At 42.7% G+C, this 16,338-nt stretch overlaps 1 protein-coding gene across 13 annotated transcripts in view; it reads right to left on the reverse strand.

Moving 5' to 3' along the window:
* The window catches only part of BRD4 (bromodomain containing 4), a 130,282-nt gene that overhangs the window by 85,449 nt on the left and 28,495 nt on the right, over positions 1 to 16,338 (reverse strand). For 4 of the 13 annotated variants that reach the window (XM_059732443.1, XM_019486242.2, XM_006274181.4 and 1 more), the window contains exon 2: positions 6,644 to 6,735. The exons of 6 other annotated variants lie outside the window; for them this stretch is intronic. The gene's annotated coding sequence lies outside the window, so the exon portion shown is untranslated. Of the gene's footprint in view, positions 1 to 1,365; positions 1,436 to 6,643; positions 6,736 to 16,338 lie in introns of all 13 variants that reach the window. 3 more of the 13 variants (XM_059732444.1, XM_059732440.1, XM_059732441.1) reach the window with 2 other exon arrangements.

Below are 16,338 nucleotides of genomic sequence, written 5' to 3' on the forward strand. Positions count from 1 at the left end.
CTCTCTAACCTTCCTAAGTATTTCCAGGATTTAGATAACCCTGAATAGGCCTCTGTCTGTGGTGCTGCGAGAAGGACAACTACTTTCTCAGGAATGAAGACTACAGCAGGCTCTCATCCAAGAGATCATATTCAGATTCCTCACTTTCCAGAAAAGCAAGACCCAGAGGGTGAGCCTGTTATACTGGAGGTAAATGGGATCTTAAGTGGCACAGAATCTCCCCAGTCACCATTACATGGAAGGTCTACACCAAAAGCGGCTGCATTAAAAAGCAGGAAGAGACCCGAAGACACCTGAGCTGGAAATGAGTCAGGAAACAGCAAAGAGGTCCAGGACTTCTATCCAGAAGGGGTTCCATTAGCCCCTATAAAGCAAAGGAAAAAGTGTACCCAAAGCCGCGGTCACCGCCAAATGAAAAGTGAAGACATTCCAACTGAAAACCAAGGTCAGTCACCTGAATGGAGCTAAAACTGGTGGGCACATTATATCAGTAATTGGTATCAGGACAGCCAGGGAAAGCAGCAGACTCCAGTCCCAGCTGGATCATTAAGTTACTCAGACCCAAAGATACCAGTACTAGCAGATGAGATGAGAAGCCTCCTTCTACCCTAGGTCTACCATCTCTCAAAGTAGCCAATGCCAAAGTAGCAAATCCATGAAGAGAAGATGACAGCAGAGAGGCAAGAGAGTCCCTCTGGAGCTTATACTGGTGCTTCTTTGATATCACAGAGATAGCCTCTCTAGCGAGGTATTAGAAAGGCTCTGCACCCTACAGTAAGAAGCCTATTTCCATGGATTTACCTGGAGTCTGACCTAAACCAGAAAATGATTTTACTAGTCACATGCTTCCCTGGGATGACAGCTAATCAAGGGGTAGAGAGTAATAAAGTCTCATTCAGGTACAGCACCCACAGAACAGGTCAACGGAGCTTCATGCCTCACTAAAGGCCAGAGATAGAGGGGTACCAATACCATCAGTCTCGTATGGGATCAGCATGGATGAAAGGAAATTGACAGCATTGGAAATAGGCTTTTTTGCCTGATGTGGCTGATAATGTGGTCCCCTTCCAGCGCCACTGCTGTGTGCCTCAGTGCAGCCCAGCCCAGCAGGGAAGAGCCCAGCACAGGCCCCGGCCCCAGTCCAGTGGCAGCCTGCCCCATGCAGATGTGGGGGCACATGTCCCCCAGTGCCCTCCCAGCATGGCAGGAGGGCCCCCCCAAATGACCCACTCGCAGCTGTCCTGCGCCCCAGCTGGGCAGCGCCTGCCAGTCCCACTCCCTCCCTCATTACAGGGGCCTTGATCTGCCCCCCCTCACACACATACCTCTTCCCTCTCCCCATCCCTTCCCCCATACCAAACTTACCAGCCCAACACTGGTTTCCACGTTGCCCAGCTGCATATCAAAATCAGATTGGTATGGGCCGATACAGTGCCTTAAAAAAGGGGGAAAAAAAAAAAATCGGCCATCGGTATTGGACAAAAAAATCTCTATTGGTGCACTCCTAGCCAGAGACCAAAAGCTAAAAGAATAATTCTCAAGGAGAATCCTAAAACAAGCAAGCAGGTAAACCAGAAAACAGAAACAAATGAAGGGCCAGGAAATTAACACTTTTTCTGACCTTGGCACAAGGTGCACAGAGAACTGCTAAGGCCCACTCTCCACCCCCACAAAAAAAAAAGTCTCTGGGTTTCTTCTTGTATATAAAACCTTGGTCTGCAACATCTTGGCAACACACCCATATACCCTTGTTACAGCCCAACTGCCCAAGTAACAACATGGATGCCACTTTCTTAGTGAAATGCTCAAGGTGTTTACTGTATTCTGGGTGGCTGGAATCCACTGAAGACAAGAGACCTTAATATAATCAGCAGCTTGAACAGCAGCCCCATATCTACAATGTCCAAAGACACCTAAACAAGCAGTAAGATTTACCCTATTAACAATGCACCACTCTGCAAGGTTTATCTTCTCCAACTGGCTTAGAATCGAGGGGAACTCTGTCCATGCTGATGACTTGGAACTAGTCTGCAGAGGTAGGTTTGAGACAAAGGCATTTTCTGTAACCTCATGATCCTGGAAGTTTTACCATTAATATGCAGTTGGTCCAGGAAAAAAGATATCACCCACAAATATCCTTGTCCATCATCAAGGACATCTACAGCTCAATAAGCAGGAGTGCTTCCTCAATGTTTCATTTGAACAGTCACCACATATGTCAAGATGCACTGTTCTCTAATGGCACAGCCACCTCTCCCACTGGGGCATTCAACTGAATAGGACACCAGCACTCTCACAGTACAAAGAAAGAATGAAGAAAAACAATTGCTCCATGAATAAATCTACAGGCAAGACGTTCCCATGTGCCAAACCTCATCAGTGGCCCTGGTACACACTCCTGCTGAATAGTGCTTTTGTGGGGGGGGCAGCTGGACACGCATAAGAAGAGTGGATGCTCAAACAACAAACAGTGTATGCTCACAGGCTGCCTTTGTACAACCCTTCTTGGCTACTAACTAGTTCTTGCTGGGGCCCTTCCTATAGACCCTAATATGCTCAATGGCAATACGGTTTATATAGTATTTGCATGCATACACTTGACCAATGATTGGTTAAGGGAACAAGCAAAGGAAATTAGCAGCAAGAGAATGACAGGTGGGAATAATTTTAGAAAGTGCAGGTAAAGTCCAAAGTTAGACTAAAGGTGGCTTAAAAGTACATTCAGTTGTTTTATGTCAGTTAAATCTGGTTTACAACAAGGTACAGCTTAAGTAAGGGACAAAAATAAACATGTGACTATTTAGAGTAGAACCTATTAGAGAACTTTTTTTTTAATGTGGCTTTATTTAGTAAGCTTGTTGATAATGAGCCAGGCAATAGAGTATAAAAATCTGAGTTCACCTAAGAATCGTTGCTCTTCAGCCTTGAAGTATGGTTTTTGCTAAACAGCCCATGTACCACAGAAGCAAGAGAAGTACTTTTTTAAAAACTTACATTTTAAACCTAGCCCTTTTTCCTAACTGGCTTGTCCCCCCCATACATACATTGAAAGGCTTTCCAAGACTTAAAGACTTTGAATTCAAGATTAATGAGTTTCAAAAATTAACAAAGTTGTTACTGCTTTAGAACAATGCACATTTTACAGACTGTAATCATTTGCTCACTATGCCTTACTTGTACTGTTTGGTCAATTATATCTTCTCTGTAATTCATCACATAATTTGCTATTAGCATTTATTTACATTTATACTTGTATTTAATTTTGTGGGACTGGTTCTTCAAATCTTTCTTGGTTCCCCAAATACCTTTGGGAGTCAACACTCCCCCTTGTAAGTTAAAGAGTCTATATTAGACAGGCAGATTTTGTATCACTGTTCAGGAGAGACAAGTTAAATTCTCCCCATGCCTAAAGTTCCAACATCGATCTGTCCACAGAGATTTGTCTTTTTACACCTAACAGCAGGCAGACATCAATGGTGCATTAGATGGCAGGAGGAACACCTACCTAAACTGCATTATCTGGGTACAAGTGCCTGTGATACATGCACACCTACAGCAGCATGTTCATATGTACAAGCACCTGAAGGAGAAACTATTTTATTCCAATAGTCCTAAATTGCTCCTTGTTATTCTCCCAGGGTGACCATATTTGTACCTTTCATTTATTTCTAGGCTTATTTTACCTAAGCCCCATAAAAGAATCACTTTATTCAGGAATTTGAAGGACTTCATAAGTATGTAAGCAACCCAAATGCATTCTGCACCAGACCAGATCCAAGTTCTGTGGCATTATTAAAAGGTGAGCAGTAAAGAAAGAGCAAATTGTGGTCATTATTTTGCTTCTTTAGGGACATTCCCCCCTCAAAACAGCTTATTTCCCCCCCAGTAGTTGCAGAATAAAACAAAACTTCCCCATATTGAAGAGAACAGAAATGGGGGAATCTCAGCCTGTACTTAGAAGGACAATGTGAATGCTTTTTATGAAAACAGTTCTCCCTAATGATTAAGTGAGTGGTAAAGCTTTAAATTTTAGTTTTAAACAGCTTGACATTTTAAAAAAATCCTATCCTCTGTCAAAAAAATCAGGTTCTCAAGGGAGCCTTTCAGCAACAGGGTAAAAGGTCTTTTATAAAATAAAAGCTGATTTAAAGTAATTTTTTTTTTTTTTAAGTTGTGAGTCTGAAAGGTGTATAACACACTGAGCTTGATACCATTTATTTGTATTGCTATAACACAGGAGATCACCCATATCAGGTCTTGATTATGCTAAGAACCAAATAAGAGTTCCTGCAAAGAGCTTGCAAGTTCAGTAATAATTATAATTTTCCCTGTCATAAGCAAGCGGCTAAACAAGTCTTTAAATCATTGTAAAAAGGTTAGCAATACAATACTGCCTCTTGTTTTAACATTTAATTAAACCAGTTCCGACCGTCTCTAACATACTTCAGCTGAAACTTATATTTACTGTAGATCATTATATGGGTCACTACTGCTCTATAAGCAACTAGGCAAGGACAATTTACATTTGGCAGTCCAAGAAAAGAAGTGAAACTCAGATTGGGTCATTCAAGGGAGGAGTAGGAAAGAGCCTAGCTATGACCTCTAACACAATTACAAAGAAATGGGATTGGGAAGAGGGGCAGAAGGAATAAGAGACCCTTCGCCATGGGGGTGGGGTATGAATGTCCAAGAATCCTTTGTTTGGCCCAAACAAACGGCTCAGAGCTTCCATGCAGCTGACATCTGTCTTCCAAAAACTCCTGGATGCTAACACTGCTGTTTCACAAAAATGGGCCCGTGCTGACTCAGCCTCAGAATTCACGTGTCCAATTTCTACATTTAGTCAGGTATCATTTTATCTACTACTTCTTTCCAGGCTCATCTGTTAAATACTTTAGTCACTTATTTACAACTAACTTGTCCTCAGTCACATTCAAGACCCAATATATATTTCAGTAGAGTGCTTATTTTAACTGAATATGAAGAACTCCAGAACTAACTAACGACTTCAAGTGAAGAGTGACTTATTTGAAAACTAAGTAAATTCATCCCAGTGTGACACCAAGACCAACAGGTAAAAGCAAAGTGATGTAGGACTCAGAATCAGAGATCACATTGCAACAAAACTTTCCAAAGTCCCTACCATAGCACCTTCACAGAAAAAAAATTAACAAGTGACATTTCATTTGCTTTGAGACAAAGAATGATTTTGTTTCAAAGAAAAATGTAATCCACATTCCTTGCTAAGAGTGATTTGTGTAAAATACTCCCCAAAATTAGATTTTCTGCTGACAATTTGAAATAAATACTCTCTCTCCAACACCACCCACCTATGCTACATCTACCCTCAAAGTCTGAGTTAACTATCAAGGTACTGACAGTGAGTTGAAAGTAAAAATGAGCAGACCATTCCTCAGATATTTATTCCAAGACCACAAACAATCAAGAGCTGTCCAGATTACCTTTGCAAGTATGTCAACTCACTCAAGTAAAGAGGCAGTTACTTAGGAAAATCTTAAATTCATCTTATAAACAAGCCCTTAGAACAAGATCCACCATTGTCCATCATCATCTATACTAAAACAAAGCAGTTATAACATAGTACAGGTCAAACTATTCCTCCCACACCCATGTTGCCCTGACATTGAGGCAGCTGAACAAACAGATTTAAATAAATCATGAACTCTGGTTTTATTTTCCACCCCTGCCCCCATCAAGTGGTCTTCTGTGCATTACTGAACATTGTCTCAAAGTAAGGAGATGGAGCCAAGGCAAACAATATGGGGGAGCGAACTCTGCATTTTGAAAGCACCACAAGAGGTGCCAAGCCCATATAACAAGACAGCATAAAATTCAAAAACAGGGTAGTATCAAAATACAAATACCCAGCAGGACAGGACCCATTGCAGTGCTTGGTACGATTAAACAAATACATAGAACTGAAGAGGGATGTGTGAAATACAGTCTTATGTCTAATTGACAAAAGTTGCAGAAATTAAGCTTGTTAGCCTGTTCTCATGTGCCACTCAGGCATGCATTAAACAATGCAGAGGATCCTGGCACTTTGAAGTACAGTATGAGACTGATTTGTTTTCTCACTTTCATAGACCTGTTCCCCTTTGCACAGTGACAATAGAAATAACGCTGTTACTTTACCTATATGCCTCAGCACTGAGTAAGAACAGAATTTCCAATACATTTCTTTAGTCAGATAGATCAGACTTTCCCTGTGCTTTGCCAAATGCAAAATAATCTCATATGAACACTGCTCCTACTCTCAGTTACATCAGTGAATGCAAGACTGCCAGTATGCCAAAAGGTTCCGGCACATCTGAAATCACGTAATCAAGTCCCCATCTAATTATGTTAACATAAGCTAATGAATTCATTTTAGCACAGGTGCATAAATGTTATAAGTAACTCCCAAGCCAAGGTAGTGAAAGGATATGCAGAAGCTCCAAATTAAAACGCACAACTGCAAGCATAACCATGACAATGAGAAAAGCGAGATTTTGTATGGCAATATATGCTCATATGCCACTGGTCCCAAATGCCACAGGAAAACCCAACAATAAAGTTGCATTTCCATGAGGGAGTATTATGGCCAGACCGACAAAGTGGTAAAATTTGTTATGACAATTACCTTGAATTAGAGCTGACCCTTGTGTGTTCCGTTTTTCTTCACCGACATTACCCTCTGACCTTCATTATTTTATTTTTACTGAAAAAAAAAATCTGAAGAGAAAAAAAAAAAGGATATTTTACATGGGAATCAAGCCTAATGATGACAATCATTTAAGATGCTCTAATCTTGACACCACTTCCTTCATGGACCTGTACTGTCCCTTTTAAATGTTTCACTTCAAGGCAGTCTAGTGTGACCTTACTTGTGAACCAAAAGCAGGCTGTTTTACCTTGCACAACAAATTCTGAATAGGCCCTATTACTGACTAATGTGTTTCAGTCCAAAAGGGTGACAGCCAACTGGTGAAGAGAAGGCAGCATTCAACACTATTGTCTGCTCTCGGTAACAAGCAAACAACACGCTGTTAAGAGCCTATTATCCAACAAGCTCCTAAAAGTTCAAGTCTGGTCTGAAACCTTGCTCATGGAGACCATCTGAACCTACATGCATTGAAGTCCAGTATGTTACAACCATCACAAGATGCACTGCTCAGCATCGCACCTCGTGAGCCATACACAGATCCTCCCGATCTTTCAAGTAATTAGTACGGTCACAGACTGGGCTATTTAACCTTCCTACAAAGGTCCTCTGCTGTAATAGGAATTATAGTTGTAATGTGCACTAACTTTCCAAGAACCTAAGGAAAACCCAATTTCTACAGCTCACTATGGAACAGTTTCTAAGAGATGAACTCAGACGGGATTTAAGCAGCAACAACTGTACTGATAATTTTTAATTACCTTAAATTACTTGTTTTCCAGCCAAAAAACAAGCAATACACCTGTAACCATTCCTACCAGGTTCTATGAGGGGACTGCTCATTCTGCAGTGGCTTGGTTGGAAACCTACAACTGCAACTGAGTTTACTTGTGTAGGCTGATGACTGAGAGGCACTAACATGGAAAGCTAAAACAGGCTTGCTGGAGACATACAACAGCATCACTGTTCTGCAGGGGGACTGAGCCAAAGAACAAAAATCAGAAAAAAAACTTAAGAAGAAAGCCAGTGGTGTGTGCGCGCGCCGGAACAGATCTGATCTGCCTAGACTACAATATATGCTAGCAGCAAAATGCACAGAATATGAAATACCCATTTCAGTCACCTTCAGATCTTCTACTATCTATAAAAACTACAAGGGAGAAATATTTTACAGAAGTATTAATACACGTGACAAAACCCTTCTCCATTGAGTAGCCTATTTCAAGGATTCTAGAAGTTTATATAGATATCAATTAAAATGCTTAACTTGTTAAATGAAACAGTACAGTATTTGCTCATTACAAGATTCACGTCCAATAAGCATTTGCTTTTGTAAAATTGGCACCTAATGATTTAAACACAGGGGACAGTTAAAGCCCTATTATCAAGTAGGTTTTTGTGGGCTGTTCTTTAATTAAAAAGAGACAAGACAAGACACTACACACATTTTTTGCTCCCAAGAGAAAAGGTCTTATAAGAGATTGCCTGCTACACAGATGTTATGACAAGTTATCTTTTGGAACACACAGCTGATCCACTTCGTACTTTTTAAGCTTGGGGGGGGGGGGGGGGGTCAAAAAACTTATCTGATACATCAGGCACAGTGGCTACACCCAGTTCTGCAGGTGCTCACTCCTGGCACCAGAAGCCAACACAGGGCATGCACTGCATGCAGTGCCTGCCCAAACAGCCCTGTGCACTGGCTCTGGCACAGCCCAATCAGGCACAGAAAGCCAGTGCACACAATTGGTCCACCACAGGTGCCACAGACACCTTTTGTCCCAACCCTGTGTCACAAGCAGTGTCTGCAGTACCAGGTCCAACATGCAAGCCTGATCTGCTCTGCATCCAGCATGCAGGTGTTAGTCCAAGACTCACAAATCAGATCACACAGTTCTGCAGGCTGGATCCACCCCACAGGCCATGTTTGAGATCCTTGTTTTAAACCAAAGAAAAACTACAATAGAAAAAGAAGTTATCATGATTTTCATTGACAAAATACATTTATTTTTTGTTATGGGTTTAAAAAAGAGAAAAAAAAAGTGTCATCACAACCACTTTAACCTTTCAAGCAACTTGAAATTAACTCTATGGCATCTCTATTCTTTCTACTTTTTCCTCTATTTCCCTTCCTCTCACAGACACAAGTTCACTATGTACCCCACAAGTAGAAAGACAAGTTTAGACGTGTTAGTCTGAATGAAAGCAGAATAGGGTAACGAAGCTTATACCTTTTAGAACCAGTTACTGTCTAAGGTGCTACACTACGCTATCCTCTACAAAACCTGGTGCTTCTCGGGGGGGGGGACACAGACATTTATGTATACTTTGTGCCCTTCCACTACTACAGTATTTCAGAGCCACATTTAAAAATGCTATAAATGGTAAACTGGTTTAACTCAGTGCAGACAGATTTTACTGGCAAAAACAAACAGTTTTGCAAGTTAAAATTACACTGGTCCTCAAGTTACACTGGGAACCCCCTTATGTATAACTAACTAAACCAGGGCCTTTGCAAGTAATAAACAAACCGTCAATAAGACTCCATTAATTAACACTGCTGTGAAGAGCTGAAGCTTGTAGTACAGGCCTGGCCCAAGATGAAAGATGAATGATGAAGGACTTCCATAATTATCCAACTGAAAGAAATGTTAGAAGTAAATAAGGCAATAATGGATTGCTAGTTACATATGTAAAAGGTATCAGTAAACTACTTGATTCTAAGGTTGTCTATCTTGGTACATGGCACCCAAGGTTTTAATGGAGGTTTTTTGGGTTTGGTTTTGTTTTTTTTTTTCCAGAAAGGGGGAGGGGGTGTTAAATAAAGATCATCCATCCTTTGGGCAATAGGGTGCTGTACTGATAACTTCCAAAACTCCTAGGATGCACTTTATTTCTACAATGATGTTAAGTGTCTCTGACAGGAAGGCTTATGCTGTTAAAAGCGTATTCTCTAGAACATATTTTTCCATGTTTGTCATGGTACAGATCGACTGTTTAAACCAGCAAATAGTAGTACAGATTTGGGCCTGCAAATCTCTTAAAACTGAAATGCACAAAATGAGGCCATTCGTGGCTCACTGGCTGGATTATAGTGGTCTAGTTTATATAAAAGTCAGTGGGGGGGGGGGGAGTTAAATAACCTCCCTCAGCCTTCAAACAATCTAACACTAATATTAGACACTCTAGACATTGCATTCTACCTTTAAAGTATTTACCATGCTTGCCTGAAATGAATAACATTTTGTTAAGTGTGGGTGATTAGAGACTCAGGAACAGGCCGGCATCACTGATGATGATCTACTGAGGTTCCTTCCAACCCTAAAAGTCTATGAAGTCACACATGGTATTGACTGGATGCTCCAGATACAAATGATCTGGCATGTGGGGCTAGGTGAATTTGGACATCCCTGATCTTGACCATCTCAAAACATAACTGTGTTTTAAATTACAGTAACTGCTGGGATTCCATCTCTATTAAAGTTCCCACTGTCACTAACAAAAGTGACACTGCTCCAGAAATAATGACAAATTGGAAGCGTCATGAAGAAGGGAAACTAGCACACACATCAGTACAAGCCGATTAAGCAGTTTCAAATATATGCAGGCAGTCACAAGCCTGCAGAACAATAATCTCAACAAGGAAGCTTCAACTGTTTTCAAATATGTAACTTCCCACATAGCACCACAGCTGTATAAAATAAGTCAGCAATGAGTTACTTGCAGGTGACATAATTTAAACAATCTGTTTCATGAATTCTTATTTTACATGCGAGAGCCAACACTTCCATAGTACAGAAGTGTCCTACACCACAGCAGAACAAGTGCCAAATGGCATCTAGTTCACTCCCTTGAGGAAATTTTGATATGCATTTCATATTTCCTTACAGCAAATATGGCTTACACCAAAACAATTAAATGCACAGAACAATGCACAGGACCTTGCACTGGTAAAGCTTCAGCGTTTAATACCACTGTAGCATTTTCTTGCTTATTGAAGGATCATCTCCAGCAAAGCAGCTATTATCCAGGCCCCATCCTTAGAATTTCCTTCCATATTTGTTTAATATCAAAACAAACAATGAAAAAACATAATTAATTTACATGCAAGTGTTTGTGGCATTGACTTCTTGCCTCAGTGGTCTGAAAGACTGTCACTAGCTTAATTTACAAGGCCAGCTGGTCCTGTGCTAGTCAAAGCCAATGCCACAGAGCAGAGAATGGAATAAAAACATGGCTTTATTTTGTCTAAAGTATCTCTTGGATAATAAGAGAAGGCTGTACTAGAGAACGAAGGCCACCCTCACAGCTGATTTTACTGCTGCAGTAACAGAACCTGCATTTGAAAATGCAATTCCCATATCCTGTAATATTTTCTAATTCCAAAAAACAGGCTTCATTAATCTCAGTCATCCGAACAAGCACAGGCTTTATTCCTCTATAAAGGGATGGCTAGGACACAGTTTATGCACAATAGTAACACTTCAATAATGGCGGGGGGAGAGATGTACAAACGTTGTCTGAAACCTCAAGACTACATTGACAACTTTGTAAGGAAATGTCCAAGCTAGGCAAAGTCAGAAACCTACACACAGGCCAAGGTAGAAAGTTTTTCATCCGTTAGCTGCACTATTTACAACAAAAAGTTTTGAAACACTGAACAAGGAAACATTTGAGAAAAATTCCACGGGCGTGGTGCATTCCCTCTACTTGCTGACTGACTGACTGGCCTCTGAGGAAGCCAGACAGAAAAGCAGAGCTCAGGTCAGCAAGACCTGCTCCACAGAGCCTGGCACTTCTATAACATCTTACACTATCAAGGGTATTTCCTTTCACATGGTTAGGTTGGCTCGCTCTTGGCATCCTCCTGACTTCCTCAGTGCTACTTGTTATCAAGGTAGACACTACAGCAGGAAAACACCGACTCTCACATGCAAAATGACAAGATCACCATTCACTCCAGGGACCCATCTGGCCATAAAATCCATATCTGATGCTCTATCCAGATACAGCCATGGAGTGTGGGAAGGAGCGGCACCAGACACCAGGACTGAATCCCCAGGGGGCCAGTACCACCCCCTAGGGGGACTGAGTCTTGGGGGCCTGACACCAGCACCCCCACACTGGGATTGGGCCCCAAAACCTGGCTCTGCCCCTGTGATCAGGCACAGGACCTGGGGCTCCCCATGCATCTTCAGATTTGGCAGCAGGGGGGCAGTACCATAAAGCTAAAACAAAGTTAGTCCCCTCCCAGCATTTCTGATATAGCCAGAAAAGCAGGCCATGCTAATAACTAGGTTATAACCAGGCAGGCACAATACCTACCAGTAATATGTTTAGAATTTCTTTTTTACATAATTCACTCAGTGGAGAACAAGCATGGTAAATACAAAGGAACATTCAAAGGGTAAGGTTGCAAATCACTTGGTCAATGCCATAATTAAGGTGGTTTGTTCATGTGTTACAAGAGACTTGAATCACATGACAATATATTTTTTCCATGGGACCCATGCTGTATCCAAAACACAGGGTAAATGGTGCTTGATTTATGCAGCTCTCAGTATTTCCCAGTCTCAGGCAACCTCATGCATTTACTACTATATAGCATTCAAACCCTAAACTGAACATACAAATTGGATTATTTATATACAGCACTCACCATTGTGGCATCTGCTTCAGTGAATTCACTTATTTTAAGTAAAAATCAAAGTGTCACCATGTTATAAAGCCTGAGGCAGACACACAGTGGGGGGGGGGGGGAACCCCCAAAAAACCCAACCGCAACAACAAAAATAGACAGCATCCACTTATGATACCTAACCAACTTGAAACACCCAAAGCACACTTTTCTGGGTTAGCATTCTATAGCACTTGATGTTCAAAGCACAGCTCCTAGTGACTTCCTTTGGAATAAAGGATGCTCAGGACTGCAAATCAGGCCCCAGGTGTCTCAAGGTGGGCACTCTACAAAGGAATGCAACCACTAGCCAAAATTACATCACAAGTATTTTTCCTAGAACAGGGGTAGTCAAAATACAGCCCCTGGGCTGGATTCAGCCTGCCAACTAACTGAATCCTGCCCATGGTTACCCTCATGGAGCTTGCTCCGCATGGAGCTAAGCCCCGCCTACTCCCACTAGGGCAGCCGACACCATGCTCCCAACCAGTGCCCTCAGCTCTAGCCAGGACTGTTCCTACTGCTGCTCTGCTCCCCTCACCTCCATAGAAGTTGTCTGGATGAAGCTTCCTGACCGCCATCCAGAGCACTGCAGCAGGAGTGGAAGGAGCTGCTGCTGGAGATGAAGGAAGCAGAGCTGCGCACCCAGCCATTTGCAGCCACACCAGGAACAACCCCGAGGGGAGCTAAGCATGCTGGCCAGGGCCAGCAGGGCTGTTCTGCTTCCTTTACGTCCAGCAATGGCTCCTCCTCCTCCTCATGCCCCTGCTGTGTGCTCTGAGCTGGGGGGGGGGAGGGGGAGGGGGGAAAGAGGGAAAAGCTTCAGCCAGATAGCTCCTGCCTCCAGCTCCTAGTTCTATTCCACCCACACTGCCCAACCCCAAGTGGCTGTTCATCAAACTGGGCAGACAGAGCACGTAGAAGGCATCCGGGAGCTGGAGACAGAGCTGGTACTGAGGCAGGAGCTGCCCAGCTGAAGTTTCCCCCACCCCTACACTTGAAATGGCATGGCAGGAGCAGGGCAGTCCCGCTGGCCTGGGCCTACACCCCAGTCAGTGCATGCAGCTTCCGGCAGGGTTGCAGCCAGCCAAGTGCTGCTCTGTTCCCCTCATCTCCAGCAGCAGCTCCTTCTCCTGTTCCTGCCCCTGACCTACCACCCCAGGCAGGCGGGTGTCAACCAAGAGGCTCCCACTGGAGGCGAGGGAAGCAGAGCAGCACCCAACCAGCTACCATTGCACCAGGAACAGCCCACTACAAGCCACACACTGCAGTACAGTGGGCATGGGCAGGAGTGTAGCACAGGCTGCCCTGGGTGGGGCTTGGCCCCAGGTGGGGCACTGACAGGGTATCCACAGATCTCACCACCCAGGCGAGCTATGCTGCATGCACCCTCTCCCTCCCAGGACCTAGAGCCCAGGCAGGACCCTCCCCCCAATCCAATATACACCCCCTGCACAGGGCAGGGTGTGCAGGCAGTGGATTGGCCTCACCTGCCCATCCCACTCCTGAACACTGCTTCCCACCTGCCCAAAGCCCCACAGGGAGTTCGGTAAGTTGTTGCAAGGAGGGTGGGACAGACTCCTGACCTGGCCCACAGCAGTTCAAACTCCCTATGTGGCCCTCAGCCCCAAATAACTGTCCACCCCTCATTCACAGTAGAAGCAAAGCAGCATAGAATGAGGCAATAATCTCATGGAGAACAGAGCATGACCAGGCAATGCAAGGTTCTATCGCTAACATCTCCAGGCACCAAGGCTAAACTGAATGAATTGCCCCAACTCTCCTTTATAAAGCCTAAAAATTGCAACCACATGTCAGTAGGGCTGGACCTTTTGTTCAGATCACTATCACTTATCAGTTTTCAGTAGTAAGCCATTCTCCTTTATGGACCAGCTCTCAGAGATGACTCTTTAGTGGATTTATGAATTAGACACCGGGAGGAGGAAAATATGAGGATTTGGGAATCTGGGATCAACTCAGGTTCTAGAAAGAAGTGTATCCCAGTTATCTCAGGCCCTTCTGCCATTTCTCTGTACCCTAGTAAGTTTCCCTCTCCTTTTGTCCCACCCTGCCATTTCCCAAGTGCTGCACCTGTCCCCATTGTTCACCCTTCTACATTCAAGTCAGGATTCATTCTCCTCCCCATTTGTGCAAAAACCTCCCTGCTGAAGTGCTGGAACCAAGAAGCAGCCCAATTTATAGTACAGGAGCAGTTCTGCTCAGCCCCGGGATAGAAAAAGTTCAGCAAGCTCTGTGGAGGCAGAGTGCATGCAGTGTGTCTTGCAGCTGAAAAGCTTTGCTTATTACAGCATTCAGGACAACCTTGTGTCCAGCCTCCAAGACAGGCCTAACTGCATGGAAAAAAAAAGAAAACCCACAACCACCATCATGTCCTGGCACTAGATGATCCCTCTTATACCAGAGATTTCATCTTCCTGATCAAACCATTTGCAGGGAGGTTTTTTGTTTTGATTTTTTTTTTAACAAAGAAAAATACTATGCTTTGAAAAGTAGTACGCTACAAAATGGCTTGGCTGTTTTTGCTGAAATTTCCCAGAAAGATTCACCCTAAAAAATGTCTGTCTACTCAGCTGAAGTGGCACAGAGTTTTAAGCAACTGAAAGAAGATTTTGCCAGTGAAAGTGTTAGGCAACCTCTTTACAAGTGACACTGTCAGCTTTCCATCTCGGATGTTTTCCCAGGTTTATAGAACTTTGGCAGGTCACTCATGTCCAGGAGGTACGGTACAAGCACACAGGGATGGGTAGGCAGGGAAGTTTGTGATTACTGCATGAAGGCTACAGAAGAGTTAAGGCAGTAAGCCATAAATTTACCTAAGCACTGCACAAATGTCAATATAATGCGCAACATTACAGAAACGAAACAAGCAGGCACAACTTAATGCAGTCAAAGGAAGACTCAAAGATCAGCCAAAACAAATGGATAAAAATTATGGTTGAATTAAACACTGAATTTTGCACAAAATTTGTAAGAAAAACTACAAAGTACCTCATAGGCATGATGCCTGACAAAATAAAACAACTACTGATCTTTAAAGCAACAATTATATGTAAAACACTTTTAAGGCCTACTCTAGCACAGGAGAACAACAAAAATAGAGCTGTTATATTTGTGACAAATGGTTGAACTGCTTCTCCTTCTGGACCTTATAAGCAAAGATCTGAATGGCAGTTCCCATATCACCCAAGTCCGCTTCAGTGTACCACACAACCCTCTCAATTCCTCAGCTGACACCAACCAAAATGGACGCAAGAGTTTAAAGAGTTTCATAATGACCAAGTCTCACCCTACCCACAAGCAGTGCTTTGGTCACATTAAATACTTCACTAAATTGTAAGGCTAATGCATCGACACATGTTGAGCCTTAATACTCTATAGTAGGTAACTAAGCTGTCTCATGTTACAATCATAGAATACATAGAAAAAAATCCAAATCATCATAGTTAATACACCTCTACACTTCAGATTGCTTTGCAATCATTTGCTAAAGTGGATTCTGAACTAGCTGAGATGAATGGCTTTATCATGCTTATATCTTGCATCACTGCTTTCAGTTCCTTTGACTTCTTTGGATTTTGAGACAAAAATTAGCTACTACTCTTTGTCCAGACTTCAAAATTTTAATATAAAATTTAAACACTTTCAAATCTAAACCTAGTGTCCCCCCCCTTCCCCTCCCCCCATTACAAATATAACATGCCTTCATTTGAGAAGGCAAGGATTTTTTTGAGGTGGTATCTTTTAGTCGAGCAACAGTATAGATGGATGGAATCAAATTAAACCAACTTTTAAATGCAAAGCATTCCTCTTCAGGTCCGAGGAGGAAAGCAAGCACGAGACTTTCCAGTTCAAGGAGCACAAAAGTGGTCATATTATCAAAAAACTATTTGTCTGCACAGAGCTATACAAGACAGCTCAGCACAAAATGGAAGCCATTTAAGGTACTGCATAACACAAAAAGCTCAATACCTAAATG

The sequence above is a fragment of the Alligator mississippiensis genome, chromosome 8, assembly GCF_030867095.1.
Source record: "Alligator mississippiensis isolate rAllMis1 chromosome 8, rAllMis1, whole genome shotgun sequence".
Classification (NCBI taxonomy): domain Eukaryota; kingdom Metazoa; phylum Chordata; order Crocodylia; family Alligatoridae; genus Alligator; species Alligator mississippiensis.